Consider the following 23,160-nt stretch of genomic DNA (forward strand, 5'->3'; position numbering starts at 1 on the left):
CATGTAACGGGTGCGATCATACCAGCACTAAAGCACCGGATCCCATCAGAACTCTGAAGTTAAGCGTGCTTGAGCAAGAGTAGTACTGGGATGGGTGACCTCCTGGGAAGTCCTTGTGTTGCACTCTCTTTTTGCCTTCGGCGCTTTTTTGTCGTCGGCACCAACCTCCGACCTTCTTTTCACTTCCCGCAACACACCGTATCTGATCCATCGAGGTCTTCTGCTTCCCTTTCACCCTCGCCTTGCGCGCCGCAGCGCCGGCACCCGACACGAGCCGCGGCGTGCGACAAACGCAGCAGTTCCGGCTCGCCGGACCGTAACTTGGCACGCCGATGTCGAAATTCGGCGATTTTCCTGGCCACGGAAAGCACGTTCGCTGGCTACGACGTGACGAACAGACGAAGTCGGTTCGGGACCGTTTCAGATGCCGTTTAAGCTCGTTTCGGGCGTTTTTCGGGGCGTTTCTATGACGGCTAGTCGGTTTGTGCGTTGCGGCCCCCACGGCTCCCGCGTGAGGCATAAGAGCATTTTTTCGCGCAACATGTAACGGGTGCGATCACACTAGCACTAAAGCACCGGATCCCATCAGAACTCTGAAGTTAAGCGTGCTTGGGCGAGAGTAGTACTGGGATGGGTGACCTCCTGGGAAGTCCTCGTGTTGCACTCTCTTTTTGCCTTCGGCGCTTTTTTGTCGTCGGCACCAACCTCCGACCTTCTTTTCACTTCCCGCAACACACCGTATCTGATCCATCGAGGTCTTCTGCTTCCCTTTCACCCTCGCCTTGCGCGCCGCAGCGCCGGCACCCGACACGAGCCGCGGCGTGCGACAAACGCAGCAGTTCCGGCTCGCCAGACCGTAACTTGGCACGCCGATGTCGAAATTCGGCGATTTTCCTGGCCACGGAAAGCTCGTTCCGCTGGCTACGACGTGACGAACAGACGAAGTCGGTTCGGGACCGTTTTAGATGCCGTTTAAGATCATTTCGGGCGTTTCTATGATGACTAGTCGGTTTGTGCGTTGCGGCCCCCACGGCTCCCGCGTGAGGCATAAGAGCATTTTTTCGCGCAACATGTAACGGGTGCGATCATACCAGCACTAAAGCACCGGATCCCATCAGAACTCTGAAGTTAAGCGTGCTTGAGCGAGAGTAGTACTGGGATGGGTGACCTCCTGGGAAGTCCTTGTATTGCACTCTCTTTTTGCCTTCGGCGCTTTTTTGTCGTCGGCACCAACCTCCGACCTTCTTTTCACTTCCCGCAACACACCGTATCTGATCCATCGAGGTCTTCTGCTTCCCTTTCACCCTCGCCTTGCGCGCCGCAGCGCCGGCACCCGACACGAGCCGCGGCGTGCGACAAACGCAGCAGTTCCGGCTCGCCGGACCGTAACTTGGCACGCCGATGTCGAAATTCGGCGATTTTCCTGCCCACGGAAAGCACGTTCCGCTGGCTACGACGTGACGAACAGACGAAGTCGGTTCGGGACCGTTTCGGATGCCGTTTAAGCTCATTTCGGGCGTTTTTCGGGGCCGTTTTATGACGGCTAGTCGGTTCGTGCGTTGCGGCCCCCACGGCTCCCGCGTGAGGCATAAGAGCATTTTTTCGCGCAACATGTAACGGGTGCGATCACACTAGCACTAAAGCACCGGATCCCATCAGAACTCTGAAGTTAAGCGTGCTTGGGCGAGAGTAGTACTGGGATGGGTGACCTCCTGGGAAGTCCTCGTGTTGCACTCTCTTTTTGCCTTCGGCGCTTTTTTGTCGTCGGCACCAACCTCCGACCTTCTTTTCACTTCCCGCAACACACCGTATCTGATCCATCGAGGTCTTCTGCTTCCCTTTCACCCTCGCCTTGCACGCCGCAGCGCCGGCACCCGACACGAGCCGCGGCGTGCGACAAACGCAGCAGTTCCGGCTTGCCGGACCGTAACTTGGCACGCCGATGTCGAAATTCGGCGATTTTCCTGGCCACGGAAAGCTCGTTCCGCTGGCTACGACGTGACGAACAGACGAAGTCGGTTCGGGACCGTTTCAGATGCCGTTTAAGCTCATTTCGGGCGTTTCTATGACGGCTAGTCGGTTTGTGCGTTGCGCCCCCCACGGCGCCCGCGTGAGGCATAAGAGCATTTTTTCGCGCAACATGTAACGGGTGCCATCATACCAGCACTAAAGCACCGGATCCCATCAGAACTCTGAAGTTAAGCGTGCTTGAGCAAGAGTAGTACTGGGATGGGTGACCTCCTGGGAAGTCCTTGTGTTGCACTCTCTTTTTGCCTTCGGCGCTTTTTTGTCGTCGGCACCAACCTCCGACCTTCTTTTCACTTCCCGCAACACACCGTATCTGATCCATCGAGGTCTTCTGCTTCCCTTTCACCCTCGCCTTGCGCGCCGCAGCGCCGGCACCCGACACGAGCCGCGGCGTGCGACAAACGCAGCAGTTCCGGCTCGCCGGACCGTAACTTGGCACGCCGATGTCGAAATTCGGCGATTTTCCTGGCCACGGAAAGCACGTTCGCTGGCTACGACGTGACGAACAGACGAAGTCGGTTCGGGACCGTTTCGGATGCCGTTTAAGCTCATTTCGGGCGTTTTTCGGGGCCGTTTTATGACGGCTAGTCGGTTCGTGCGTTGCGGCCCCCACGGCTCCCGCGTGAGGCATAAGAGCATTTTTTCGCGCAACATGTAACAGGTGCGATCACACTAGCACTAAAGCACCGGATCCCATCAGAACTCTGAAGTTAAGCGTGCTTGGGCGAGAGTAGTACTGGGATGGGTGACCTCCTGGGAAGTCCTCGTGTTGCACTCTCTTTTTGCCTTCGGCGCTTTTTTGTCGTCGGCACCAACCTCCGACCTTCTTTTCACTTCCCGCAACACACCGTATCTGATCCATCAAGGTCTTCTGCTTCCCTTTCACCCTCGCCTTGCGCGCCGCAGCGCCCGCACCCGACACGAGCCGCGGCGTGCGACAAAAGCAGCAGTTCCGGCTCTCCGGACTGTAACTTGGCACACCGATGTCGGAATTCGGCGATTTTCGTGGCCACGGAAAGCTCGTTCCGCTGGCTACGACGTGGCGAACAGACGAAGTCGGTTCGGGACCGTTTCGGATGCCGTTTAAGCTAGTTTCAGTCGTTTTTCGGGGCCGTTTCTATGACGGCTAGTCGGTTCGTGCGTTGCGGCCCCCACGGCTCCCGCGTGAGGCATAAGAGCATTTTTTCGCGCAACATGTAACGTGTGCGATCATAGCAGCACTAAAGCACCGGATCCCATCAGAACTCTGAAGTTAAGCGTGCTTGGGCGAGAGTAGTACTGGAATGGGTGACCTCCTGGGAAGTCCTCGTGTTGCACTCTCTATTTACCTTCGGCGCTTTTTTGTCGTCGGCACCAACCTCCGACCTTCTTTTCACTTACCGCAACACACCGTATCTGATCCATCAAGGTCTTCTGCTTCCCTTTCACCCTCGCCTTGCGCGCCGCAGCGCCCGCACCCGACACGAGCCGCGGCGTGCGACAAAAGCAGCAGTTCCGGCTCTCCGGACTGTAACTTGGCACACCGATGTCGGAATTCGGCGATTTTCCTGCCCACGGAAAGCACGTTCCGCTGGCTACGACGTGACGAACAGACGAAGTCGGTTCGGGACCGTTTCGGATGCCGTTTAAGCTCATTTCGGGCGTTTTTCGGGGCCGTTTTATGACGGCTAGTCGGTTCGTGCGTTGCGGCCCCCACGGCTCCCGCGTGAGGCATAAGAGCATTTTTTCGCGCAACATGTAACGGGTGCGATCACACTAGCACTAAAGCACCGGATCCCATCAGAACTCTGAAGTTAAGCGTGCTTGGGCGAGAGTAGTACTGGGATGGGTGACCTCCTGGGAAGTCCTCGTGTTGCACTCTCTTTTTGCCTTCGGCGCTTTTTTGTCGTCGGCACCAACCTCCGACCTTCTTTTCACTTCCCGCAACACACCGTATCTGATCCATCGAGGTCTTCTGCTTCCCTTTCACCCTCGCCTTGCACGCCGCAGCGCCGGCACCCGACACGAGCCGCGGCGTGCGACAAACGCAGCAGTTCCGGCTTGCCGGACCGTAACTTGGCACGCCGATGTCGAAATTCGGCGATTTTCCTGGCCACGGAAAGCTCGTTCCGCTGGCTACGACGTGACGAACAGACGAAGTCGGTTCGGGACCGTTTCAGATGCCGTTTAAGCTCATTTCGGGCGTTTCTATGACGGCTAGTCGGTTTGTGCGTTGCGGCCCCCACGGCTCCCGCGTGAGGCATAAGAGCATTTTTTCGCGCAACATGTAACGGGTGCGATCATACCAGCACTAAAGCACCGGATTCCATCAGAACTCCGAAGTTAAGCGTGCTTGGGCGAGAGTAGTACTGGGATGGGTGACCTCCTGGGAAGTCCTCGTGTTGCACTCTCTTTTTGCCTTCGGCGCTTTTTTGTCGTCGGCACCAACCTCCGACCTTCTTTTCACTTCCCGCAACACACCGTATCTGATCCATCGAGGTCTTCTGCTTCCCTTTCACCCTCGCCTTGCGCGCCGCAGCGCCGGCACCCGACACGAGCCGCGGCGTGCGACAAAAGCAGCAGTTCCGGCTCTCCGGACCGTAACTTGGCACGCCGATGTCGGAATTCGGCGATTTTCGTGGCCACGGAAAGCTCGTTCCGCTGGCTACGACGTGGCGAACAGACAAAGTCGGTTCGGGACCGTTTCGGATGCCGTTTAAGCGCGTTTCGGTCGTTTTTCGGGGTCGTTTCTATGACGGCTAGTCGGTTCGTGCGTTGCGGCCCCCACGGCTCCCGCGTGAGGCATAAGAGCATTTTTTCGCGCAACATGTAACGGGTGCGATCATACCAGTTCTAAAGAACCGGATCCCATCAGAACTTCGAAGTTAAGCGTGCTTGAGCAAGAGTAGTACTGGGATGGGTGACCTCCTGGGAAGTCCTTGTGTTGCACTCTCTTTTTGCCTTCGGCGCTTTTTTGTCGTCGGCACCAACCTCCGACCTTCTTTTCACTTCCCGCAACACACCGTATCTGATCCATCGAGGTCTTCTGCTTCCCTTTCACCCTCGCCTTGCGCGCCGCAGCGCCGACACCCGACACGAGCCGCGGCGTGCGACAAAAGCAGCAGTTCCGGCTCGCCGGACCGTAACTTGGCACGCCGATGTCGGAATTCGGCGATTTTTGTGGCCACGGAAAGCTCGTTCCGCTGGCAACGACGTGGCGAACAGACGAAGTCGGTTCGGGACCGTTTCGGATGCCGTGTAAGCTAGTTTCAGTCATTTTTCGGGGCCGTTTCTATGACGGCTAGTCGGTTCGTGCGTTGCGGCCCCCACGGCTCCCGCGTGAGGCATAAGAGCATTTTTTCGCGCAACATGTAACGTGTGCGATCATACCAGCACTAAAGCACCGGATCCCATCAGAACTCCGAAGTTAAGCGTGCTTGGGCGAGAGTAGTACTGGAATGGGTGACCTCCTGGGAAGTCCTCGTGTTGCACTCTCTATTTACCTTCGGCGCTTTTTTGTCGTCGGCACCAACCTCCGACCTTCTTTTCACTTACCGCAACACACCGTATCTGATCCATCAAGGTCTTCTGCTTCCCTTTCACCCTCGCCTTGCGCGCCGCAGCGCCCGCACCCGACACGAGCCGCGGCGTGCGACAAAAGCAGCAGTTCCGGCTCTCCGGACTGTAACTTGGCACACCGATGTCGGAATTCGGCGATTTTCGTGGCCACGGAAAGCTCGTTCCGCTGGCTACGACGTGGCGAACAGACGAAGTCGGTTCGGGACCGTTTCGGATGCCGTTTAAGCTAGTTTCAGTCGTTTTTCGGGGCCGTTTCTATGACGGCTAGTCGGTTCGTGCGTTGCGGCCCCCACGGCTCCCGCGTGAGGCATAAGAGCATTTTTTCGCGCAACATGTAACGTGTGCGATCATAGCAGCACTAAAGCACCGGATCCCATCAGAACTCTGAAGTTAAGCGTGCTTGGGCGAGAGTAGTACTGGAATGGGTGACCTCCTGGGAAGTCCTCGTGTTGCACTCTCTATTTACCTTCGGCGCTTTTTTGTCGTCGGCACCAACCTCCGACCTTCTTTTCACTTACCGCAACACACCGTATCTGATCCATCAAGGTCTTCTGCTTCCCTTTCACCCTCGCCTTGCGCGCCGCAGCGCCCGCACCCGACACGAGCCGCGGCGTGCGACAAAAGCAGCAATTCCGGCTCTCCGGACTGTAACTTGGCACACCGATGTCGGAATTCGGCGATTTTCGTGGCCACGGAAAGCTCGTTCCGCTGGCTACGACGTGGCGAACAGACGAAGTCGGTTCGGGACCGTTTCGGATGCCGTTTAAGCTCATTTCGGGCGTTTTTCGGGGCCGTTTTTATGACGGCTAGTCGGTTCGTGCGTTGCGGCCCCCACGGCTCCCGCGTGAGGCATAAGAGCATTTTTTCGCGCAACATGTAACGGGTGCGATCACACTAGCACTAAAGCACCGGATCCCATTAGAACTCTGAAGTTAAGCGTGCTTGGGCGAGAGTAGTACTGGGATGGGTGACCTCCTGGGAAGTCCTCGTGTTGCACTCTCTTTTTGCCTTCGGCGCTTTTTTGTCGTCGGCACCAACCTCCGACCTTCTTTTCACTTCCCGCAACACACCGTATCTGATCCATCGAGGTCTTCTGCTTCCCTTTCACCCTCGCCTTGCGCGCCGCAGCGCCGGCACCCGACACGAGCCGCGGCGTGCGACAAAAGCAGCAGTTCCGGCTCTCCGGACCGTAACTTGGCACGCCGATGTCGGAATTCGGCGATTTTCGTGGCCACGGAAAGCTCGTTCCGCTGGCTACGACGTGGCGAACAGACAAAGTCGGTTCGGGACCGTTTCGGATGCCGTTTAAGCGCGTTTCGGTCGTTTTTCGGGGTCGTTTCTATGACGGCTAGTCGGTTCGTGCGTTGCGGCCCCCACGGCTCCCGCGTGAGGCATAAGAGCATTTTTTCGCGCAACATGTAACGGGTGCGATCATACCAGTTCTAAAGAACCGGATCCCATCAGAACTTCGAAGTTAAGCGTGCTTGAGCAAGAGTAGTACTGGGATGGGTGACCTCCTGGGAAGTCCTTGTGTTGCACTCTCTTTTTGCCTTCGGCGCTTTTTTGTCGTCGGCACCAACCTCCGACCTTCTTTTCACTTCCCGCAACACACCGTATCTGATCCATCGAGGTCTTCTGCTTCCCTTTCACCCTCGCCTTGCGCGCCGCAGCGCCGACACCCGACACGAGCCGCGGCGTGCGACAAAAGCAGCAGTTCCGGCTCGCCGGACCGTAACTTGGCACGCCGATGTCGGAATTCGGCGATTTTTGTGGCCACGGAAAGCTCGTTCCGCTGGCAACGACGTGGCGAACAGACGAAGTCGGTTCGGGACCGTTTCGGATGCCGTGTAAGCTAGTTTCAGTCATTTTTCGGGGCCGTTTCTATGACGGCTAGTCGGTTCGTGCGTTGCGGCCCCCACGGCTCCCGCGTGAGGCATAAGAGCATTTTTTCGCGCAACATGTAACGTGTGCGATCATACCAGCACTAAAGCACCGGATCCCATCAGAACTCCGAAGTTAAGCGTGCTTGGGCGAGAGTAGTACTGGAATGGGTGACCTCCTGGGAAGTCCTCGTGTTGCACTCTCTATTTACCTTCGGCGCTTTTTTGTCGTCGGCACCAACCTCCGACCTTCTTTTCACTTACCGCAACACACCGTATCTGATCCATCAAGGTCTTCTGCTTCCCTTTCACCCTCGCCTTGCGCGCCGCAGCGCCCGCACCCGACACGAGCCGCGGCGTGCGACAAAAGCAGCAGTTCCGGCTCTCCGGACTGTAACTTGGCACACCGATGTCGGAATTCGGCGATTTTCGTGGCCACGGAAAGCTCGTTCCGCTGGCTACGACGTGGCGAACAGACGAAGTCGGTTCGGGACCGTTTCGGATGCCGTTTAAGCTAGTTTCAGTCGTTTTTCGGGGCCGTTTCTATGACGGCTAGTCGGTTCGTGCGTTGCGGCCCCCACGGCTCCCGCGTGAGGCATAAGAGCATTTTTTCGCGCAACATGTAACGTGTGCGATCATAGCAGCACTAAAGCACCGGATCCCATCAGAACTCTGAAGTTAAGCGTGCTTGGGCGAGAGTAGTACTGGAATGGGTGACCTCCTGGGAAGTCCTCGTGTTGCACTCTCTATTTACCTTCGGCGCTTTTTTGTCGTCGGCACCAACCTCCGACCTTCTTTTCACTTACCGCAACACACCGTATCTGATCCATCAAGGTCTTCTGCTTCCCTTTCACCCTCGCCTTGCGCGCCGCAGCGCCCGCACCCGACACGAGCCGCGGCGTGCGACAAAAGCAGCAATTCCGGCTCTCCGGACTGTAACTTGGCACACCGATGTCGGAATTCGGCGATTTTCGTGGCCACGGAAAGCTCGTTCCGCTGGCTACGACGTGGCGAACAGACGAAGTCGGTTCGGGACCGTTTCGGATGCCGTTTAAGCTCATTTCGGGCGTTTTTCGGGGCCGTTTTTATGACGGCTAGTCGGTTCGTGCGTTGCGGCCCCCACGGCTCCCGCGTGAGGCATAAGAGCATTTTTTCGCGCAACATGTAACGGGTGCGATCACACTAGCACTAAAGCACCGGATCCCATTAGAACTCTGAAGTTAAGCGTGCTTGGGCGAGAGTAGTACTGGGATGGGTGACCTCCTGGGAAGTCCTCGTGTTGCACTCTCTTTTTGCCTTCGGCGCTTTTTTGTCGTCGGCACCAACCTCCGACCTTCTTTTCACTTCCCGCAACACACCGTATCTGATCCATCGAGGTCTTCTGCTTCCCTTTCACCCTCGCCTTGCGCGCCGCAGCGCCGGCACCCGACACGAGCCGCGGCGTGCGACAAAAGCAGCAGTTCCGGCTCTCCGGACCGTAACTTGGCACGCCGATGTCGGAATTCGGCGATTTTCGTGGCCACGGAAAGCTCGTTCCGCTGGCTACGACGTGGCGAACAGACAAAGTCGGTTCGGGACCGTTTCGGATGCCGTTTAAGCGCGTTTCGGTCGTTTTTCGGGGTCGTTTCTATGACGGCTAGTCGGTTCGTGCGTTGCGGCCCCCACGGCTCCCGCGTGAGGCATAAGAGCATTTTTTCGCGCAACATGTAACGGGTGCGATCATACCAGTTCTAAAGAACCGGATCCCATCAGAACTTCGAAGTTAAGCGTGCTTGAGCAAGAGTAGTACTGGGATGGGTGACCTCCTGGGAAGTCCTTGTGTTGCACTCTCTTTTTGCCTTCGGCGCTTTTTTGTCGTCGGCACCAACCTCCGACCTTCTTTTCACTTCCCGCAACACACCGTATCTGATCCATCGAGGTCTTCTGCTTCCCTTTCACCCTCGCCTTGCGCGCCGCAGCGCCGACACCCGACACGAGCCGCGGCGTGCGACAAAAGCAGCAGTTCCGGCTCGCCGGACCGTAACTTGGCACGCCGATGTCGGAATTCGGCGATTTTTGTGGCCACGGAAAGCTCGTTCCGCTGGCAACGACGTGGCGAACAGACGAAGTCGGTTCGGGACCGTTTCGGATGCCGTGTAAGCTAGTTTCAGTCATTTTTCGGGGCCGTTTCTATGACGGCTAGTCGGTTCGTGCGTTGCGGCCCCCACGGCTCCCGCGTGAGGCATAAGAGCATTTTTTCGCGCAACATGTAACGTGTGCGATCATACCAGCACTAAAGCACCGGATCCCATCAGAACTCCGAAGTTAAGCGTGCTTGGGCGAGAGTAGTACTGGAATGGGTGACCTCCTGGGAAGTCCTCGTGTTGCACTCTCTATTTACCTTCGGCGCTTTTTTGTCGTCGGCACCAACCTCCGACCTTCTTTTCACTTACCGCAACACACCGTATCTGATCCATCAAGGTCTTCTGCTTCCCTTTCACCCTCGCCTTGCGCGCCGCAGCGCCCGCACCCGACACGAGCCGCGGCGTGCGACAAAAGCAGCAGTTCCGGCTCTCCGGACTGTAACTTGGCACACCGATGTCGGAATTCGGCGATTTTCGTGGCCACGGAAAGCTCGTTCCGCTGGCTACGACGTGGCGAACAGACGAAGTCGGTTCGGGACCGTTTCGGATGCCGTTTAAGCTAGTTTCAGTCGTTTTTCGGGGCCGTTTCTATGACGGCTAGTCGGTTCGTGCGTTGCGGCCCCCACGGCTCCCGCGTGAGGCATAAGAGCATTTTTTCGCGCAACATGTAACGTGTGCGATCATAGCAGCACTAAAGCACCGGATCCCATCAGAACTCTGAAGTTAAGCGTGCTTGGGCGAGAGTAGTACTGGAATGGGTGACCTCCTGGGAAGTCCTCGTGTTGCACTCTCTATTTACCTTCGGCGCTTTTTTGTCGTCGGCACCAACCTCCGACCTTCTTTTCACTTACCGCAACACACCGTATCTGATCCATCAAGGTCTTCTGCTTCCCTTTCACCCTCGCCTTGCGCGCCGCAGCGCCCGCACCCGACACGAGCCGCGGCGTGCGACAAAAGCAGCAATTCCGGCTCTCCGGACTGTAACTTGGCACACCGATGTCGGAATTCGGCGATTTTCGTGGCCACGGAAAGCTCGTTCCGCTGGCTACGACGTGGCGAACAGACGAAGTCGGTTCGGGACCGTTTCGGATGCCGTTTAAGCTCATTTCGGGCGTTTTTCGGGGCCGTTTTTATGACGGCTAGTCGGTTCGTGCGTTGCGGCCCCCACGGCTCCCGCGTGAGGCATAAGAGCATTTTTTCGCGCAACATGTAACGGGTGCGATCACACTAGCACTAAAGCACCGGATCCCATTAGAACTCTGAAGTTAAGCGTGCTTGGGCGAGAGTAGTACTGGGATGGGTGACCTCCTGGGAAGTCCTCGTGTTGCACTCTCTTTTTGCCTTCGGCGCTTTTTTGTCGTCGGCACCAACCTCCGACCTTCTTTTCACTTCCCGCAACACACCGTATCTGATCCATCGAGGTCTTCTGCTTCCCTTTCACCCTCGCCTTGCGCGCCGCAGCGCCGGCACCCGACACGAGCCGCGGCGTGCGACAAACGCAGCAGTTCCGGCTCGCCAGACCGTAACTTGGCACGCCGATGTCGAAATTCGGCGATTTTCCTGGCCACGGAAAGCTCGTTCCGCTGGCTACGACGTGACGAACAGACGAAGTCGGTTCGGGACCGTTTTAGATGCCGTTTAAGATCATTTCGGGCGTTTCTATGATGACTAGTCGGTTTGTGCGTTGCGGCCCCCACGGCTCCCGCGTGAGGCATAAGAGCATTTTTTCGCGCAACATGTAACGGGTGCGATCATACCAGCACTAAAGCACCGGATCCCATCAGAACTCTGAAGTTAAGCGTGCTTGAGCGAGAGTAGTACTGGGATGGGTGACCTCCTGGGAAGTCCTTGTGTTGCACTCTCTTTTTGCCTTCGGCGCTTTTTTGTCGTCGGCACCAACCTCCGACCTTCTTTTCACTTCCCGCAACACACCGTATCTGATCCATCGAGGTCTTCTGCTTCCCTTTCACCCTCGCCTTGCGCGCCGCAGCGCCGGCACCCGACACGAGCCGCGGCGTGCGACAAACGCAGCAGTTCCGGCTCGCCGGACCGTAACTTGGCACGCCGATGTCGAAATTCGGCGATTTTCCTGCCCACGGAAAGCACGTTCTGCTGGCTACGACGTGACGAACAGACGAAGTCGGTTCGGGACCGTTTCGGATGCCGTTTAAGCTCATTTCGGGCGTTTTTCGGGGCCGTTTTTATGACGGCTAGTCGGTTCGTGCGTTGCGGCCCCCACGGCTCCCGCGTGAGGCATAAGAGAATTTTTTCGCGCAACATGTAACGGGTGCGATCATACCAGCACTAAAGCACCGGATCCCATCAGAACTCCGAAGTTAAGCGTGCTTGGGCGAGAGTAGTACTGGGATGGGTGACCTCCTGGGAAGTCCTCGTGTTGCACTCTCTTTTTGCCTTCGGCGCTTTTTTGTCGTCGGCACCAACCTTCGACCTTCTTTTCACTTCCCGCAACACACCGTATCTGATCCATCAAGGTCTTCTGCTTCCCTTTCACCCTCGCCTTGCGCGCCGCAGCGCCCGCACCCGACACGAGCCGCGGCGTGCGACAAAAGCAGCAGTTCCGGCTCTCTGGACTGTAACTTGGCACACCGATGTAGGAATTCGGCGATTTTCGTGGCCACGGAAAGCTCGTTCCGCTGGCTACGACGTGGCGAACAGACGAAGTCGGTTCGGGACCGTTTCGGATGCCGTTTAAGCTCATTTCGGGCGTTTTTCGGGGCCGTTTTTATGACGGCTAGTCGGTTCGTACGTTGCGGCCCCCACGGCTCCCGCGTGAGGCATAAGAGCATTTTTTCGAGCAACATGTAACGGGTGCGATCACACTAGCACTAAAGCACCGGATCCCATCAGAACTCTGAAGTTAAGCGTGCTTGGGCGAGAGTAGTACTGGGATGGGTGACCTCCTGGGAAGTCCTCGTGTTGCACTCTCTTTTTGCCTTCGGCGCTTTTTTGTCGTCGGCACCAACCTCCGACCTTCTTTTCACTTCCCCCAACACACCGTATCTGATCCATCGAGGTCTTCTGCTTCCCTTTCACCCTCGCCTTGCGCGCCGCAGCGCCGGCACCCGACACGAGCCGCGGCGTGCGACAAACGCAGCAGTTCCGGGTCGCCGGACCGTAACTTGGCACGCCGATGTCGGAATTCGGCGATTTTCGTGGCCACGGAAAGCTCGTTCCGCTGGCTACGACGTGGCGAACAGACGAAGTCGGTTCGGGACCGTTTCGGATGCCGTTTAAGCTCGTTTCGGGCGTTTTTCGGGGCCGTTTCTATGACGGCTAGTCGGTTCGTGCGTTGCGGCCCCCACGGCTCCCGCGTGAGGCATAAGAGCATTTTTTCGCGCAACATGTAACGGGTGCGATCATACCAGCACTAAAGCACCGGATCCCATCAGAACTCCGAAGTTAAGCGTGCTTGGGCGAGAGTAGTACTGGAATGGGTGACCTCCTGGGAAGTCCTCGTGTTGCACTCTCTATTTACCTTCGGCGCTTTTTTGTCGTCGGCACCAACCTCCGACCTTCTTTTCACTTCCCGCAACACACCGTATCTGATCCATCAAGGTCTTCTGCTTCCCTTTCACCCTCGCCTTGCGCGCCGCAGCGCCCGCACCCGACACGAGCCGCGGCGTGCGACAAAAGCAGCAGTTCCGGCTCTCTGGACTGTAACTTGGCACACCGATGTCGGAATTCGGCGATTTTCGTGGCCACGGAAAGCTCGTTCCGCTGGCTACGACGTGGCGAACAGACCAAGTCGGTTCGGGACCGTTTCGGATGCCGTTTAAGCTCATTTCGGGCGTTTTTCGGGGCCGTTTTTATGACGGCTAGTCGGTTCGTACGTTGCGGCCCCCACGGCTCCCGCGTGAGGCATAAGAGCATTTTTTCGCGCAACATGTAACGGGTGCGATCACACTAGCACTAAAGCACCGGATCCCATCAGAACTCTGAAGTTAAGCGTGCTTGGGCGAGAGTAGTACTGGGATGGGTGACCTCCTGGGAAGTCCTCGTGTTGCACTCTCTTTTTGCCTTCGGCGCTTTTTTGTCGTCGGCACCAACCTCCGACCTTCTTTTCACTTCCCGCAACACACCGTATCTGATCCATCGAGGTCTTCTGCTTCCCTTTCACCCTCGCCTTGCGCGCCGCAGCGCCGGCACCCGACACGAGCCGCGGCGTGCGACAAACGCAGCAGTTCCGGGTCGCCGGACCGTAACTTGGCACGCCGATGTCGGAATTCGGCGATTTTCGTGGCCACGGAAAGCTCGTTCCGCTGGCTACGACGTGGCGAACAGACAAAGTCGGTTCGGGACCGTTTCGGATGCCGTTTAAGCTCGTTTCGGGCGTTTTTCGGGGCCGTTTCTATGACGGCTAGTCGGTTCGTGCGTTGCGGCCCCCACGGCTCCCGCGTGAGGCATAATAGCATTTTTTCGCGCAACATGTAACGGGTGCGATCATACCAGCACTAAAGCACCGGATCCCATCAGAACTCCGAAGTTAAGCGTGCTTGGGCGAGAGTAGTACTGGAATGGGTGACCTCCTGGGAAGTCCTCGTGTTGCACTCTCTATTTACCTTCGGCGCTTTTTTGTCGTCGGCACCAACCTCCGACCTTCTTTTCACTTCCCGCAACACACCGTATCTGATCCATCAAGGTCTTCTGCTTCCCTTTCACCCTCGCCTTGCGCGCCGCAGCGCCCGCACCCGACACGAGCCGCGGCGTGCGACAAAAGCAGCAGTTCCGGCTCTCTGGACTGTAACTTGGCACACCGATGTCGGAATTCGGCGATTTTCGTGGCCACGGAAAGCTCGTTCCGCTGGCTACGACGTGGCGAACAGACGAAGTCGGTTCGGGACCGTTTCGGATGCCGTTTAAGCTCATTTCGGGCGTTTTTCGGGGCCGTTTTTATGACGGCTAGTCGGTTCGTACGTTGCGGCCCCCACGGCTCCCGCGTGAGGCATAAGAGCATTTTTTCGCGCAACATGTAACGGGTGCGATCACACTAGCACTAAAGCACCGGATCCCATCAGAACTCTGAAGTTAAGCGTGCTTGGGCGAGAGTAGTACTGGGATGGGTGACCTCCTGGGAAGTCCTCGTGTTGCACTCTTTTTTTGCCTTCGGCGCTTTTTTGTCGTCGGCACCAACCTCCGACCTTCTTTTCACTTCCCGCAACACACCGTATCTGATCCATCGAGGTCTTCTGCTTCCCTTTCACCCTCGCCTTGCACGCCGCAGCGCCGGCACCCGACACGAGCCGCGGCGTGCGACAAACGCAGCAGTTCCGGCTCGCCGGACCGTAACTTGGCACGCCGATGTCGAAATTCGGCGATTTTCCTGGCCACGGAAAGCTCGTTCCGCTGGCTACGACGTGACGAACAGACGAAGTCGGTTCGGGACCGTTTCAGATGCCGTTTAAGCTCATTTCGGGCGTTTCTATGACGGCTAGTCGGTTTGTGCGTTGCGGCCCCCACGGCGCCCGCGTGAGGCATAAGAGCATTTTTTCGCGCAACATGTAACGGGTGCCATCATACCAGCACTAAAGCACCGGATCCCATCAGAACTCTGAAGTTAAGCGTGCTTGGGCGAGAGTAGTACTGGGATGGGTGACCTCCTGGGAAGTCCTCGTGTTGCACTCTCTTTTTGCCTTCGGCGCTTTTTTGTCGTCGGCACCAACCTCCGACCTTCTTTTCACTTCCCGCAACACACCGTATCTGATCCATCGAGGTCTTCTGCTTCCCTTTCACCCTCGCCTTGCGCGCCGCAGCGCCGGCACCCGACACGAGCCGCGGCGTGCGACAAACGCAGCAGTTCCGGCTCGCCGGACCGTAACTTGGCACGCCGATGTCGAAATTCGGCGATTTTCCTGCCCACGGAAAGCACGTTCCGCTGGCTACGACGTGACGAACAGACGAAGTCGGTTCGGGACCGTTTCGGATGCCGTTTAAGCTCATTTCGGGCGTTTTTCGGGGCCGTTTTTATGACGGCTAGTCGGTTCGTGCGTTGCGGCCCCCACGGCTCCCGCGTGAGGCATAAGAGCATTTTTTCGCGCAACATGTAACGGGTGCGATCACACTAGCACTAAAGCACCGGATCCCATCAGAACTCTGAAGTTAAGCGTGCTTGGGCGAGAGTAGTACTGGGATGGGTGACCTCCTGGGAAGTCCTCGTGTTGCACTCTCTTTTTGCCTTCGGCGCTTTTTGTCGTCGGCACCAACCTCCGACCTTCTTTTCACTTACCGCAACACACCGTATCTGATCCATCGAGGTCTTCTGCTTCCCTTTCACCCTCGCCTTGCGCGCCGCAGCGCCGGCACCCGACACGAGCCGCGGCGTGCGACAAACGCAGCAGTTCCGGCTCGCCAGACCGTAACTTGGCACGCCGATGTCGAAATTCGGCGATTTTCCTGGCCACGGAAAGCTCGTTCCGCTGGCTACGACGTGACGAACAGACGAAGTCGGTTCGGGACCGTTTTAGATGCCGTTTAAGATCATTTCGGGCGTTTCTATGATGACTAGTCGGTTTGTGCGTTGCGGCCCCCACGGCTCCCGCGTGAGGCATAAGAGCATTTTTTCGCGCAACATGTAACGGGTGCGATCATACCAGCACTAAAGCACCGGATCCCATCAGAACTCTGAAGTTAAGCGTGCTTGAGCAAGAGTAGTACTGGGATGGGTGACCTCCTGGGAAGTCCTTGTGTTGCACTCTCTTTTTGCCTTCGGCGCTTTTTTGTCGTCGGCACCAACCTCCGACCTTCTTTTCACTTCCCGCAACACACCGTATCTGATCCATCGAGGTCTTCTGCTTCCCTTTCACCCTCGCCTTGCGCGCCGCAGCGCCGGCACCCGACACGAGCCGCGGCGTGCGACAAACGCAGCAGTTCCGGCTCGCCGGACCGTAACTTGGCACGCCGATGTCGAAATTCGGCGATTTTCCTGGCCACGGAAAGCACGTTCGCTGGCTACGACGTGACGAACAGACGAAGTCGGTTCGGGACCGTTTCAGATGCCGTTTAAGCTCGTTTCGGGCGTTTTTCGGGGCGTTTCTATGACGGCTAGTCGGTTTGTGCGTTGCGGCCCCCACGGCTCCCGCGTGAGGCATAAGAGCATTTTTTCGCGCAACATGTAACGGGTGCGATCACACTAGCACTAAAGCACCGGATCCCATCAGAACTCTGAAGTTAAGCGTGCTTGGGCGAGAGTAGTACTGGGATGGGTGACCTCCTGGGAAGTCCTCGTGTTGCACTCTCTTTTTGCCTTCGGCGCTTTTTTGTCGTCGGCACCAACCTCCGACCTTCTTTTCACTTCCCGCAACACACCGTATCTGATCCATCGAGGTCTTCTGCTTCCCTTTCACCCTCGCCTTGCGCGCCGCAGCGCCGGCACCCGACACGAGCCGCGGCGTGCGACAAACGCAGCAGTTCCGGCTCGCCAGACCGTAACTTGGCACGCCGATGTCGAAATTCGGCGATTTTCCTGGCCACGGAAAGCTCGTTCCGCTGGCTACGACGTGACGAACAGACGAAGTCGGTTCGGGACCGTTTTAGATGCCGTTTAAGATCATTTCGGGCGTTTCTATGATGACTAGTCGGTTTGTGCGTTGCGGCCCCCACGGCTCCCGCGTGAGGCATAAGAGCATTTTTTCGCGCAACATGTAACGGGTGCGATCATACCAGCACTAAAGCACCGGATCCCATCAGAACTCTGAAGTTAAGCGTGCTTGAGCGAGAGTAGTACTGGGATGGGTGACCTCCTGGGAAGTCCTTGTATTGCACTCTCTTTTTGCCTTCGGCGCTTTTTTGTCGTCGGCACCAACCTCCGACCTTCTTTTCACTTCCCGCAACACACCGTATCTGATCCATCGAGGTCTTCTGCTTCCCTTTCACCCTCGCCTTGCGCGCCGCAGCGCCGGCACCCGACACGAGCCGCGGCGTGCGACAAACGCAGCAGTTCCGGCTCGCCGGACCGTAACTTGGCACGCCGATGTCGAAATTCGGCGATTTTCCTGCCCACGGAAAGCACGTTCCGCTGGCTACGACGTGACGAACAGACGAAGTCGGTTCGGGACCGTTTCGGATGCCGTTTAAGCTCATTTCGGGCGTTTTTCGGGGCCGTTTTATGACGGCTAGTCGGTTCGTGCGTTGCGGCCCCCACGGCTCCCGCGTGAGGCATAAGAGCATTTTTTCGCGCAACATGTAACGGGTGCGATCACACTAGCACTAAAGCACCGGATCCCATCAGAACTCTGAAGTTAAGCGTGCTTGGGCGAGAGTAGTACTGGGATGGGTGACCTCCTGGGAAGTCCTCGTGTTGCACTCTCTTTTTGCCTTCGGCGCTTTTTTGTCGTCGGCACCAACCTCCGACCTTCTTTTCACTTCCCGCAACACACCGTATCTGATCCATCGAGGTCTTCTGCTTCCCTTTCACCCTCGCCTTGCACGCCGCAGCGCCGGCACCCGACACGAGCCGCGGCGTGCGACAAACGCAGCAGTTCCGGCTTGCCGGACCGTAACTTGGCACGCCGATGTCGAAATTCGGCGATTTTCCTGGCCACGGAAAGCTCGTTCCGCTGGCTACGACGTGACGAACAGACGAAGTCGGTTCGGGACCGTTTCAGATGCCGTTTAAGCTCATTTCGGGCGTTTCTATGACGGCTAGTCGGTTTGTGCGTTGCGGCCCCCACGGCGCCCGCGTGAGGCATAAGAGCATTTTTTCGCGCAACATGTAACGGGTGCCATCATACCAGCACTAAAGCACCGGATCCCATCAGAACTCTGAAGTTAAGCGTGCTTGAGCAAGAGTAGTACTGGGATGGGTGACCTCCTGGGAAGTCCTTGTGTTGCACTCTCTTTTTGCCTTCGGCGCTTTTTTGTCGTCGGCACCAACCTCCGACCTTCTTTTCACTTCCCGCAACACACCGTATCTGATCCATCGAGGTCTTCTGCTTCCCTTTCACCCTCGCCTTGCGCGCCGCAGCGCCGGCACCCGACACGAGCCGCGGCGTGCGACAAACGCAGCAGTTCCGGCTCGCCGGACCGTAACTTGGCACGCCGATGTCGAAATTCGGCGATTTTCCTGGCCACGGAAAGCACGTTCGCTGGCTACGACGTGACGAACAGACGAAGTCGGTTCGGGACCGTTTCGGATGCCGTTTAAGCTCATTTCGGGCGTTTTTCGGGGCCGTTTTATGACGGCTAGTCGGTTCGTGCGTTGCGGCCCCCACGGCTCCCGCGTGAGGCATAAGAGCATTTTTTCGCGCAACATGTAACGGGTGCGATCACACTAGCACTAAAGCACCGGATCCCATCAGAACTCTGAAGTTAAGCGTGCTTGGGCGAGAGTAGTACTGGGATGGGTGACCTCCTGGGAAGTCCTCGTGTTGCACTCTCTTTTTGCCTTCGGCGCTTTTTTGTCGTCGGCACCAACCTCCGACCTTCTTTTCACTTCCCGCAACACACCGTATCTGATCCATCAAGGTCTTCTGCTTCCCTTTCACCCTCGCCTTGCGCGCCGCAGCGCCCGCACCCGACACGAGCCGCGGCGTGCGACAAAAGCAGCAGTTCCGGCTCTCCGGACTGTAACTTGGCACACCGATGTCGGAATTCGGCGATTTTCGTGGCCACGGAAAGCTCGTTCCGCTGGCTACGACGTGGCGAACAGACGAAGTCGGTTCGGGACCGTTTCGGATGCCGTTTAAGCTAGTTTCAGTCGTTTTTCGGGGCCGTTTCTATGACGGCTAGTCGGTTCGTGCGTTGCGGCCCCCACGGCTCCCGCGTGAGGCATAAGAGCATTTTTTCGCGCAACATGTAACGTGTGCGATCATAGCAGCACTAAAGCACCGGATCCCATCAGAACTCTGAAGTTAAGCGTGCTTGGGCGAGAGTAGTACTGGAATGGGTGACCTCCTGGGAAGTCCTCGTGTTGCACTCTCTATTTACCTTCGGCGCTTTTTTGTCGTCGGCACCAACCTCCGACCTTCTTTTCACTTACCGCAACACACCGTATCTGATCCATCAAGGTCTTCTGCTTCCCTTTCACCCTCGCCTTGCGCGCCGCAGCGCCCGCACCCGACACGAGCCGCGGCGTGCGACAAAAGCAGCAGTTCCGGCTCTCCGGACTGTAACTTGGCACACCGATGTCGGAATTCGGCGATTTTCCTGCCCACGGAAAGCACGTTCCGCTGGCTACGACGTGACGAACAGACGAAGTCGGTTCGGGACCGTTTCGGATGCCGTTTAAGCTCATTTCGGGCGTTTTTCGGGGCCGTTTTATGACGGCTAGTCGGTTCGTGCGTTGCGGCCCCCACGGCTCCCGCGTGAGGCATAAGAGCATTTTTTCGCGCAACATGTAACGGGTGCGATCACACTAGCACTAAAGCACCGGATCCCATCAGAACTCTGAAGTTAAGCGTGCTTGGGCGAGAGTAGTACTGGGATGGGTGACCTCCTGGGAAGTCCTCGTGTTGCACTCTCTTTTTGCCTTCGGCGCTTTTTTGTCGTCGGCACCAACCTCCGACCTTCTTTTCACTTCCCGCAACACACCGTATCTGATCCATCGAGGTCTTCTGCTTCCCTTTCACCCTCGCCTTGCACGCCGCAGCGCCGGCACCCGACACGAGCCGCGGCGTGCGACAAACGCAGCAGTTCCGGCTTGCCGGACCGTAACTTGGCACGCCGATGTCGAAATTCGGCGATTTTCCTGGCCACGGAAAGCTCGTTCCGCTGGCTACGACGTGACGAACAGACGAAGTCGGTTCGGGACCGTTTCAGATGCCGTTTAAGCTCATTTCGGGCGTTTCTATGACGGCTAGTCGGTTTGTGCGTTGCGGCCCCCACGGCTCCCGCGTGAGGCATAAGAGCATTTTTTCGCGCAACATGTAACGGGTGCGATCATACCAGCACTAAAGCACCGGATTCCATCAGAACTCCGAAGTTAAGCGTGCTTGGGCGAGAGTAGTACTGGGATGGGTGACCTCCTGGGAAGTCCTCGTGTTGCACTCTCTTTTTGCCTTCGGCGCTTTTTTGTCGTCGGCACCAACCTCCGACCTTCTTTTCACTTCCCGCAACACACCGTATCTGATCCATCGAGGTCTTCTGCTTCCCTTTCACCCTCGCCTTGCGCGCCGCAGCGCCGGCACCCGACACGAGCCGCGGCGTGCGACAAAAGCAGCAGTTCCGGCTCTCCGGACCGTAACTTGGCACGCCGATGTCGGAATTCGGCGATTTTCGTGGCCACGGAAAGCTCGTTCCGCTGGCTACGACGTGGCGAACAGACAAAGTCGGTTCGGGACCGTTTCGGATGCCGTTTAAGCGCGTTTCGGTCGTTTTTCGGGGTCGTTTCTATGACGGCTAGTCGGTTCGTGCGTTGCGGCCCCCACGGCTCCCGCGTGAGGCATAAGAGCATTTTTTCGCGCAACATGTAACGGGTGCGATCATACCAGTTCTAAAGAACCGGATCCCATCAGAACTTCGAAGTTAAGCGTGCTTGAGCAAGAGTAGTACTGGGATGAGTGACCTCCTGGGAAGTCCTTGTGTTGCACTCTCTTTTTGCCTTCGGCGCTTTTTTGTCGTCGGCACCAACCTCCGACCTTCTTTTCACTTCCCGCAACACACCGTATCTGATCCATCGAGGTCTTCTGCTTCCCTTTCACCCTCGCCTTGCGCGCCGCAGCGCCGACACCCGACACGAGCCGCGGCGTGCGACAAAAGCAGCAGTTCCGGCTCGCCGGACCGTAACTTGGCACGCCGATGTCGGAATTCGGCGATTTTTGTGGCCACGGAAAGCTCGTTCCGCTGGCAACGACGTGGCGAACAGACGAAGTCGGTTCGGGACCGTTTCGGATGCCGTGTAAGCTAGTTTCAGTCATTTTTCGGGGCCGTTTCTATGACGGCTAGTCGGTTCGTGCGTTGCGGCCCCCACGGCTCCCGCGTGAGGCATAAGAGCATTTTTTCGCGCAACATGTAACGTGTGCGATCATACCAGCACTAAAGCACCGGATCCCATCAGAACTCCGAAGTTAAGCGTGCTTGGGCGAGAGTAGTACTGGAATGGGTGACCTCCTGGGAAGTCCTCGTGTTGCACTCTCTATTTACCTTCGGCGCTTTTTTGTCGTCGGCACCAACCTCCGACCTTCTTTTCACTTACCGCAACACACCGTATCTGATCCATCAAGGTCTTCTGCTTCCCTTTCACCCTCGCCTTGCGCGCCGCAGCGCCCGCACCCGACACGAGCCGCGGCGTGCGACAAAAGCAGCAGTTCCGGCTCTCCGGACTGTAACTTGGCACACCGATGTCGGAATTCGGCGATTTTCGTGGCCACGGAAAGCTCGTTCCGCTGGCTACGACGTGGCGAACAGACGAAGTCGGTTCGGGACCGTTTCGGATGCCGTTTAAGCTAGTTTCAGTCGTTTTTCGGGGCCGTTTCTATGACGGCTAGTCGGTTCGTGCGTTGCGGCCCCCACGGCTCCCGCGTGAGGCATAAGAGCATTTTTTCGCGCAACATGTAACGTGTGCGATCATAGCAGCACTAAAGCACCGGATCCCATCAGAACTCTGAAGTTAAGCGTGCTTGGGCGAGAGTAGTACTGGAATGGGTGACCTCCTGGGAAGTCCTCGTGTTGCACTCTCTATTTACCTTCGGCGCTTTTTTGTCGTCGGCACCAACCTCCGACCTTCTTTTCACTTACCGCAACACACCGTATCTGATCCATCAAGGTCTTCTGCTTCCCTTTCACCTTCGCCTTGCGCGCCGCAGCGCCCGCACCCGACACGAGCCGCGGCGTGCGACAAAAGCAGCAATTCCGGCTCTCCGGACTGTAACTTGGCACACCGATGTCGGAATTCGGCGATTTTCGTGGCCACGGAAAGCTCGTTCCGCTGGCTACGACGTGGCGAACAGACGAAGTCGGTTCGGGACCGTTTCGGATGCCGTTTAAGCTCATTTCGGGCGTTTTTCGGGGCCGTTTTTATGACGGCTAGTCGGTTCGTGCGTTGCGGCCCCCACGGCTCCCGCGTGAGGCATAAGAGCATTTTTTCGCGCAACATGTAACGGGTGCGATCACACTAGCACTAAAGCACCGGATCCCATTAGAACTCTGAAGTTAAGCGTGCTTGGGCGAGAGTAGTACTGGGATGGGTGACCTCCTGGGAAGTCCTCGTGTTGCACTCTCTTTTTGCCTTCGGCGCTTTTTTGTCGTCGGCACCAACCTCCGACCTTCTTTTCACTTCCCGCAACACACCGTATCTGATCCATCGAGGTCTTCTGCTTCCCTTTCACCCTCGCCTTGCGCGCCGCAGCGCCGGCACCCGACACGAGCCGCGGCGTGCGACAAACGCAGCAGTTCCGGCTCGCCAGACCGTAACTTGGCACGCCGATGTCGAAATTCGGCGATTTTCCTGGCCACGGAAAGCTCGTTCCGCTGGCTACGACGTGACGAACAGACGAAGTCGGTTCGGGACCGTTTTAGATGCCGTTTAAGATCATTTCGGGCGTTTCTATGATGACTAGTCGGTTTGTGCGTTGCGGCCCCCACGGCTCCCGCGTGAGGCATAAGAGCATTTTTTCGCG

General features: G+C 57.3%; 39 non-coding genes and 4 pseudogenes across 39 annotated transcripts; all 43 read left to right on the forward strand.

Moving 5' to 3' along the window:
• Positions 1-8: 8 nt before the first annotated feature.
• Positions 9-127, forward strand: LOC149850138 (5S ribosomal RNA). The gene has a single exon (XR_016434372.1). It is a non-coding gene; the product is annotated as a 5S ribosomal RNA (ribosomal RNA).
• A 421-nt stretch (positions 128-548) lies between these two features.
• LOC149850139 (5S ribosomal RNA) lies at positions 549-667 on the forward strand. Its single transcript, XR_016434946.1, has one exon. It is a non-coding gene; the product is annotated as a 5S ribosomal RNA (ribosomal RNA).
• A 410-nt stretch (positions 668-1,077) lies between these two features.
• Positions 1,078-1,196, forward strand: LOC149850140 (5S ribosomal RNA). The gene has a single exon (XR_016436240.1). It is a non-coding gene; the product is annotated as a 5S ribosomal RNA (ribosomal RNA).
• A 422-nt stretch (positions 1,197-1,618) lies between these two features.
• LOC149850141 (5S ribosomal RNA) lies at positions 1,619-1,737 on the forward strand. Its single transcript, XR_016434952.1, has one exon. It is a non-coding gene; the product is annotated as a 5S ribosomal RNA (ribosomal RNA).
• A 410-nt stretch (positions 1,738-2,147) lies between these two features.
• Positions 2,148-2,266, forward strand: LOC149850142 (5S ribosomal RNA). Its single transcript, XR_016426222.1, has one exon. It is a non-coding gene; the product is annotated as a 5S ribosomal RNA (ribosomal RNA).
• Positions 2,267-2,687: 421 nt separating this feature from the next.
• Positions 2,688-2,806, forward strand: LOC149850143 (5S ribosomal RNA). Its single transcript, XR_016425925.1, has one exon. It is a non-coding gene; the product is annotated as a 5S ribosomal RNA (ribosomal RNA).
• Positions 2,807-3,229: 423 nt separating this feature from the next.
• LOC149850144 (5S ribosomal RNA) lies at positions 3,230-3,348 on the forward strand. The gene has a single exon (XR_016425792.1). It is a non-coding gene; the product is annotated as a 5S ribosomal RNA (ribosomal RNA).
• A 422-nt stretch (positions 3,349-3,770) lies between these two features.
• LOC149850145 (5S ribosomal RNA) lies at positions 3,771-3,889 on the forward strand. Its single transcript, XR_016434954.1, has one exon. It is a non-coding gene; the product is annotated as a 5S ribosomal RNA (ribosomal RNA).
• Positions 3,890-4,299: 410 nt separating this feature from the next.
• Positions 4,300-4,418, forward strand: LOC149850146 (5S ribosomal RNA). Its single transcript, XR_016426988.1, has one exon. It is a non-coding gene; the product is annotated as a 5S ribosomal RNA (ribosomal RNA).
• A 423-nt stretch (positions 4,419-4,841) lies between these two features.
• On the forward strand, positions 4,842-4,960 carry LOC149850147 (5S ribosomal RNA; annotated as a pseudogene).
• A 423-nt stretch (positions 4,961-5,383) lies between these two features.
• Positions 5,384-5,502, forward strand: LOC149850148 (5S ribosomal RNA). Its single transcript, XR_016426671.1, has one exon. It is a non-coding gene; the product is annotated as a 5S ribosomal RNA (ribosomal RNA).
• Positions 5,503-5,925: 423 nt separating this feature from the next.
• On the forward strand, positions 5,926-6,044 carry LOC149850149 (5S ribosomal RNA). The gene has a single exon (XR_016425793.1). It is a non-coding gene; the product is annotated as a 5S ribosomal RNA (ribosomal RNA).
• A 423-nt stretch (positions 6,045-6,467) lies between these two features.
• On the forward strand, positions 6,468-6,586 carry LOC149850150 (5S ribosomal RNA). Its single transcript, XR_016425491.1, has one exon. It is a non-coding gene; the product is annotated as a 5S ribosomal RNA (ribosomal RNA).
• Positions 6,587-7,009: 423 nt separating this feature from the next.
• LOC149850151 (5S ribosomal RNA) lies at positions 7,010-7,128 on the forward strand (annotated as a pseudogene).
• A 423-nt stretch (positions 7,129-7,551) lies between these two features.
• LOC149850152 (5S ribosomal RNA) lies at positions 7,552-7,670 on the forward strand. The gene has a single exon (XR_016426673.1). It is a non-coding gene; the product is annotated as a 5S ribosomal RNA (ribosomal RNA).
• A 423-nt stretch (positions 7,671-8,093) lies between these two features.
• Positions 8,094-8,212, forward strand: LOC149850153 (5S ribosomal RNA). Its single transcript, XR_016425794.1, has one exon. It is a non-coding gene; the product is annotated as a 5S ribosomal RNA (ribosomal RNA).
• A 423-nt stretch (positions 8,213-8,635) lies between these two features.
• Positions 8,636-8,754, forward strand: LOC149850154 (5S ribosomal RNA). Its single transcript, XR_016425502.1, has one exon. It is a non-coding gene; the product is annotated as a 5S ribosomal RNA (ribosomal RNA).
• Positions 8,755-9,177: 423 nt separating this feature from the next.
• LOC149850155 (5S ribosomal RNA) lies at positions 9,178-9,296 on the forward strand (annotated as a pseudogene).
• Positions 9,297-9,719: 423 nt separating this feature from the next.
• Positions 9,720-9,838, forward strand: LOC149850156 (5S ribosomal RNA). Its single transcript, XR_016426675.1, has one exon. It is a non-coding gene; the product is annotated as a 5S ribosomal RNA (ribosomal RNA).
• Positions 9,839-10,261: 423 nt separating this feature from the next.
• On the forward strand, positions 10,262-10,380 carry LOC149850157 (5S ribosomal RNA). Its single transcript, XR_016425795.1, has one exon. It is a non-coding gene; the product is annotated as a 5S ribosomal RNA (ribosomal RNA).
• A 423-nt stretch (positions 10,381-10,803) lies between these two features.
• LOC149850158 (5S ribosomal RNA) lies at positions 10,804-10,922 on the forward strand. Its single transcript, XR_016425513.1, has one exon. It is a non-coding gene; the product is annotated as a 5S ribosomal RNA (ribosomal RNA).
• A 410-nt stretch (positions 10,923-11,332) lies between these two features.
• LOC149850159 (5S ribosomal RNA) lies at positions 11,333-11,451 on the forward strand. Its single transcript, XR_016437182.1, has one exon. It is a non-coding gene; the product is annotated as a 5S ribosomal RNA (ribosomal RNA).
• Positions 11,452-11,874: 423 nt separating this feature from the next.
• LOC149850160 (5S ribosomal RNA) lies at positions 11,875-11,993 on the forward strand. Its single transcript, XR_016434132.1, has one exon. It is a non-coding gene; the product is annotated as a 5S ribosomal RNA (ribosomal RNA).
• A 423-nt stretch (positions 11,994-12,416) lies between these two features.
• Positions 12,417-12,535, forward strand: LOC149850161 (5S ribosomal RNA). The gene has a single exon (XR_016434961.1). It is a non-coding gene; the product is annotated as a 5S ribosomal RNA (ribosomal RNA).
• Positions 12,536-12,958: 423 nt separating this feature from the next.
• On the forward strand, positions 12,959-13,077 carry LOC149850162 (5S ribosomal RNA). Its single transcript, XR_016426603.1, has one exon. It is a non-coding gene; the product is annotated as a 5S ribosomal RNA (ribosomal RNA).
• Positions 13,078-13,500: 423 nt separating this feature from the next.
• On the forward strand, positions 13,501-13,619 carry LOC149850163 (5S ribosomal RNA). Its single transcript, XR_016434962.1, has one exon. It is a non-coding gene; the product is annotated as a 5S ribosomal RNA (ribosomal RNA).
• Positions 13,620-14,042: 423 nt separating this feature from the next.
• On the forward strand, positions 14,043-14,161 carry LOC149850164 (5S ribosomal RNA). Its single transcript, XR_016426607.1, has one exon. It is a non-coding gene; the product is annotated as a 5S ribosomal RNA (ribosomal RNA).
• A 423-nt stretch (positions 14,162-14,584) lies between these two features.
• LOC149850165 (5S ribosomal RNA) lies at positions 14,585-14,703 on the forward strand. The gene has a single exon (XR_016434963.1). It is a non-coding gene; the product is annotated as a 5S ribosomal RNA (ribosomal RNA).
• Positions 14,704-15,113: 410 nt separating this feature from the next.
• On the forward strand, positions 15,114-15,232 carry LOC149850166 (5S ribosomal RNA). The gene has a single exon (XR_016434455.1). It is a non-coding gene; the product is annotated as a 5S ribosomal RNA (ribosomal RNA).
• Positions 15,233-15,655: 423 nt separating this feature from the next.
• Positions 15,656-15,774, forward strand: LOC149850167 (5S ribosomal RNA). The gene has a single exon (XR_016434964.1). It is a non-coding gene; the product is annotated as a 5S ribosomal RNA (ribosomal RNA).
• A 409-nt stretch (positions 15,775-16,183) lies between these two features.
• LOC149850168 (5S ribosomal RNA) lies at positions 16,184-16,302 on the forward strand. The gene has a single exon (XR_016434374.1). It is a non-coding gene; the product is annotated as a 5S ribosomal RNA (ribosomal RNA).
• A 421-nt stretch (positions 16,303-16,723) lies between these two features.
• Positions 16,724-16,842, forward strand: LOC149850169 (5S ribosomal RNA). Its single transcript, XR_016434967.1, has one exon. It is a non-coding gene; the product is annotated as a 5S ribosomal RNA (ribosomal RNA).
• Positions 16,843-17,252: 410 nt separating this feature from the next.
• Positions 17,253-17,371, forward strand: LOC149850170 (5S ribosomal RNA). Its single transcript, XR_016436251.1, has one exon. It is a non-coding gene; the product is annotated as a 5S ribosomal RNA (ribosomal RNA).
• A 422-nt stretch (positions 17,372-17,793) lies between these two features.
• On the forward strand, positions 17,794-17,912 carry LOC149850171 (5S ribosomal RNA). Its single transcript, XR_016434969.1, has one exon. It is a non-coding gene; the product is annotated as a 5S ribosomal RNA (ribosomal RNA).
• A 410-nt stretch (positions 17,913-18,322) lies between these two features.
• Positions 18,323-18,441, forward strand: LOC149850172 (5S ribosomal RNA). The gene has a single exon (XR_016426224.1). It is a non-coding gene; the product is annotated as a 5S ribosomal RNA (ribosomal RNA).
• Positions 18,442-18,862: 421 nt separating this feature from the next.
• On the forward strand, positions 18,863-18,981 carry LOC149850173 (5S ribosomal RNA). Its single transcript, XR_016434971.1, has one exon. It is a non-coding gene; the product is annotated as a 5S ribosomal RNA (ribosomal RNA).
• Positions 18,982-19,404: 423 nt separating this feature from the next.
• Positions 19,405-19,523, forward strand: LOC149850174 (5S ribosomal RNA). The gene has a single exon (XR_016425796.1). It is a non-coding gene; the product is annotated as a 5S ribosomal RNA (ribosomal RNA).
• A 422-nt stretch (positions 19,524-19,945) lies between these two features.
• On the forward strand, positions 19,946-20,064 carry LOC149850175 (5S ribosomal RNA). The gene has a single exon (XR_016434975.1). It is a non-coding gene; the product is annotated as a 5S ribosomal RNA (ribosomal RNA).
• A 410-nt stretch (positions 20,065-20,474) lies between these two features.
• On the forward strand, positions 20,475-20,593 carry LOC149850176 (5S ribosomal RNA). Its single transcript, XR_016426989.1, has one exon. It is a non-coding gene; the product is annotated as a 5S ribosomal RNA (ribosomal RNA).
• A 423-nt stretch (positions 20,594-21,016) lies between these two features.
• LOC149850177 (5S ribosomal RNA) lies at positions 21,017-21,135 on the forward strand (annotated as a pseudogene).
• Positions 21,136-21,558: 423 nt separating this feature from the next.
• LOC149850178 (5S ribosomal RNA) lies at positions 21,559-21,677 on the forward strand. Its single transcript, XR_016426678.1, has one exon. It is a non-coding gene; the product is annotated as a 5S ribosomal RNA (ribosomal RNA).
• A 423-nt stretch (positions 21,678-22,100) lies between these two features.
• Positions 22,101-22,219, forward strand: LOC149850179 (5S ribosomal RNA). Its single transcript, XR_016425797.1, has one exon. It is a non-coding gene; the product is annotated as a 5S ribosomal RNA (ribosomal RNA).
• Positions 22,220-22,642: 423 nt separating this feature from the next.
• On the forward strand, positions 22,643-22,761 carry LOC149850180 (5S ribosomal RNA). The gene has a single exon (XR_016425534.1). It is a non-coding gene; the product is annotated as a 5S ribosomal RNA (ribosomal RNA).
• The last annotated feature ends 399 nt before the right edge of the window (positions 22,762-23,160 follow it).

This window comes from Nuphar pumila, chromosome 1, assembly GCF_984573655.1.
Source record: "Nuphar pumila chromosome 1, dmNupPumi1.hap1.1, whole genome shotgun sequence".
NCBI classification, from domain to species: Eukaryota; Viridiplantae; Streptophyta; class Magnoliopsida; order Nymphaeales; family Nymphaeaceae; genus Nuphar; species Nuphar pumila.